This window comes from Helicoverpa zea, chromosome 19, assembly GCF_022581195.2.
Source record: "Helicoverpa zea isolate HzStark_Cry1AcR chromosome 19, ilHelZeax1.1, whole genome shotgun sequence".
NCBI lineage: Eukaryota > Metazoa > Arthropoda > Insecta > Lepidoptera > Noctuidae > Helicoverpa > Helicoverpa zea.
In genome coordinates, this window is record NC_061470.1 from 8,065,562 (window position 1) to 8,069,161 (window position 3,600).

At 36.9% G+C, this 3,600-nt stretch overlaps 1 protein-coding gene across 2 annotated transcripts in view; it reads right to left on the reverse strand.

The window, feature by feature from the left end:
• The window catches only part of LOC124639745 (flotillin-2), a 279,960-nt gene that overhangs the window by 161,046 nt on the left and 115,314 nt on the right, over positions 1–3,600 (reverse strand). The gene's annotated exons all lie outside the window — the stretch shown is intronic.

The window sequence follows — 3,600 nt, forward strand, 5'->3', positions numbered from 1 at the left end:
GCGTCGGTGACGTAAGCGGCCTTATTACCCACAACTTTCGTTTTCTGGATGAAATCGAGTCTGCTTCCTTTCCGGCTAGTGCATCGAAAGGTGATAAAACCTAAGATTTTAGATTGCTTTCGATTATATTGGTTTTAAATGTAAATGTAACATATTTTATGTGACTTTAAGTGACTTGAAAACATGGGTACCATGTCTTGACTGATTAAATATTTAACGGAATACACGCTATACATTTCCTAGCATTTTATCCCATGGATTTCCGCAAAGTAACGCCTGATTCTATAATTTTTCTTGAGTAAATATTTATTTAACTTTTTGGCGTTTCATACAAATAATAATTTGTGAATCAGGACGAACTTGTAAAGACGTCATGAAAAGTTAAAAATGCTCAAGTTTACACAATACGCCTTTGGCTGATCATAAATAAAGTATACGTTCGATGTTATCATGTAAATTCGCTTCAACGTTAAATACAATCGATTTATTATCGATCTTAAAACGTATTTCATAATCGACTATCAATTATTTCGAGTTACCTATATTCTTTTAATGCACTTTCTTGTTAGATGGTATGTCGTTTATTTTTTTAATGGTTTGGGCTCGTGTTGCCCTAGGCATGGTATGCGTAAGCGACCCGATTACGTGAACTTTCGATTTCTGGATAAAATCGAGTCCGCTTCCTTACTCGGCGCTAACCTTGGCGTTATGTAATTATTTGTAAAACAATTAATTTACGATTCAGTATGTTATGACGGTTACTTCATTCGGAATTTGAAGTTTAAATATGGCAAAAAGGTTGTGGCAGTTCAGTGACCATTGAAGAAAGAGAAACAACAGTAATATCGGAAACCATTCAAAATCATGATATTTTTAGCCAAATACATTCGATGTCACTAGAAGTTAGATACGCAAAAGGAATCTAAAGAGATGATGATGAGAATCAAGCCTTAACATTGAAAACATTGTGCAAAACCACCAACCGTCAGGAAGCCGAATAAAATAAAACTCGATATTCATTATTTCACAATCGATTGTCGGAATTGGGTCGATCGCATCATTTTGCAACGAGTCAACATTCAGTTACGTGTGCGATTTTCGTCACATGCATACCTGACCGGTGTCATCGCTATACTGGCGCATACAGACACACGGAGCATCACGTCAGCATTGTCTATAGGTAGTCTCCATGTTACCTCATGTAACGTTAATGCTGAGTTTAAGTTCATGACCCACTTGTCTATTGTGGAATCTAGAATAATCTATGCGTAAGTACAGTATGTAAACTTAAACTTTTGTTTATGTTTAAAAACCTTTGTTTGTCACCTTCTATGGGATTTTATTTCAGAGGCGTAGAGCATTCAGCCTTATTAATTTGTCTCTCATCGTTTGTATTGTCCAGTTATCATTGTGTTGTGTTACGCATCTATATGATTTTCAGCAGTTCTTCTCGTCTAAAGCATTCTTCATTTTCATCAATCGGAGAAAATAACAGACAGGGCATCGAAGTAGGTATCTTCCTACAAATCATTTATATTATAGTTCTACTACAAAACCTTCCAAAAAGATATTCTGAAGAAAGTAAAACTGTCACTACTAAAGAAAACAAATGTCATATACACACAGCTTAACAAAAAGTTGTAATTAACGTAACACTAATGAGTGAATCTCACAGCGCAAGAAACAATGTCAGTGACGAGGATGTACCAGAGACAAGTAAGAAGAAAATGGCAGCAGCTAGCGGAAAAACACCGAGGAAATGTGTAGATGAGTTCCTTTGATAGAGAGAATAAGGAGAATAAGTTATTTCACAGCCATTAATTGTCTGTCGAGGATAGACAAGTAAGGACAACATCGGAAGCGCACTGGCAATTTTGGTAAGCTTAGATATTTCTTATTTTTTATCCATGATGACCCGCAGGCTCCCATAACTTCTAAAAGCTGAGCACGTTCACTTTAAAACCAATAATTTATCAAATTGTCTAATCACTTATAAAAAATACTTTCACAGTCAATAAATGAACTCAAAACCAAACATTTCTGCGAACGTGATTCATTGACATGGCGCCTTAACAACACTAGATTATGCAAATTGTATCACAGCAATCAGTATCAATGTCACAGCCCGACTCATTAAGCAACGATTACCGCAGATTGTCCGGCGAATTTCACCAAACAAACCATAACATGCCCAGGCGACCCAAAACTCCACATAAGCCACCTCGTAACACACATTACGAATTTTCTGCAGCTTGGGGAGCGCGCGTGGGGCGCTCGCCGACCGGCGCACGCGCTCCGCCAGTCCACCACGCGGAGTCGCGTCGCGCAGCTGTCGCGAGCCAACCGGAACACAGCCCAACCAATCCGTCAGTTCCATTTTTTTATTAAAACCTCCTTCTCAATCTCTTTCATCTATTAAAACGTTCGGTAAAAAAATAACAAAAAAAAAAAAAACCGAAAAGCTATTTTCGTGACTGACTCTGGTTATATCGTTTCCACTCATTGTACCTGTAATGTGGTGTAATAGAGCCTTATCTAACATAGCGTAATACGACTGGTTAATCTTGTCCATTATTGCATAACGCCATACTCCTTTTTCACCCTTGGATTGACGTAAGATGTTAGCGTGTGTTGTGATAGGTCATGTAATTCAAACGGAACGTTTACCGCGCGGCCTGGAACTTGTTATCTGATACCGTCTAATAAATCGTAATCGTGATAACATCTATGAATACCACGTAATCGTGACAGGCTCTTAGAATTTCTCGTTAACTTGGTGTTAAAGTTAGTAAAAGCTAGGAACGCTAAGTTATATAAGCGCATTCTATGTAGTTGTGATGTTGTGAACTTATTTCCTAGCTTCATTGAAAATTTGTTTTACTGGAGCTACAATACTGTTGCTGCTATTTGAATAACGTGTTCAGTGTTCTTGGGTATCACTTCCTCAACTACTTTATTAGTTCTAAATTATCATTTTTTGTAGTAGTTACGTTCCTCTCTTTAAATTGGGATTATGTTTTACTTTTTTTGCTTCACTTGCAGTGATCTAATGCCGCTTTGGCGTGACCTGTCAAATGATAGTCGTGTCTAACCTGTTACGTCAAAATAACGGCATCAGCTTCTCGGCATAATGCTTACTAATGATTGGGCGCAATTAGCCGTATTTACTATTATATAACTGCTATGTTTAATTCTACTGACGCAAACCTCTAACTAGAATATATTTACTTCAGTTTTATGACATCGTAACGGTTTTGACCTACATTCCTTTTTATTTGGAACCTTGATTGCTTTAAGCTGCAAATTAGGCTGCGCTAATTAATGTCAGATTAAGTAATTGCACGTTACTAGCTTTGTAGATATAATTATTTTTATTTCTATTAACTTCTCAATGACTCATGGTCGGTCCAAAATTATTTCTCATCGGCAAAAATGGCAAGATATTTTTTTTGGAATTCCTTGTGAAAATCTTGAGTGGATACGAAACACCACAGTGAGCAAATTTTTGTAAATTAGCAGCATTAGATAGTCGATAGAAATCAAAAGTAACTCAGCCATCATTCGTAACACCACTTACATTGTCACTTTTTCTAATTCTAG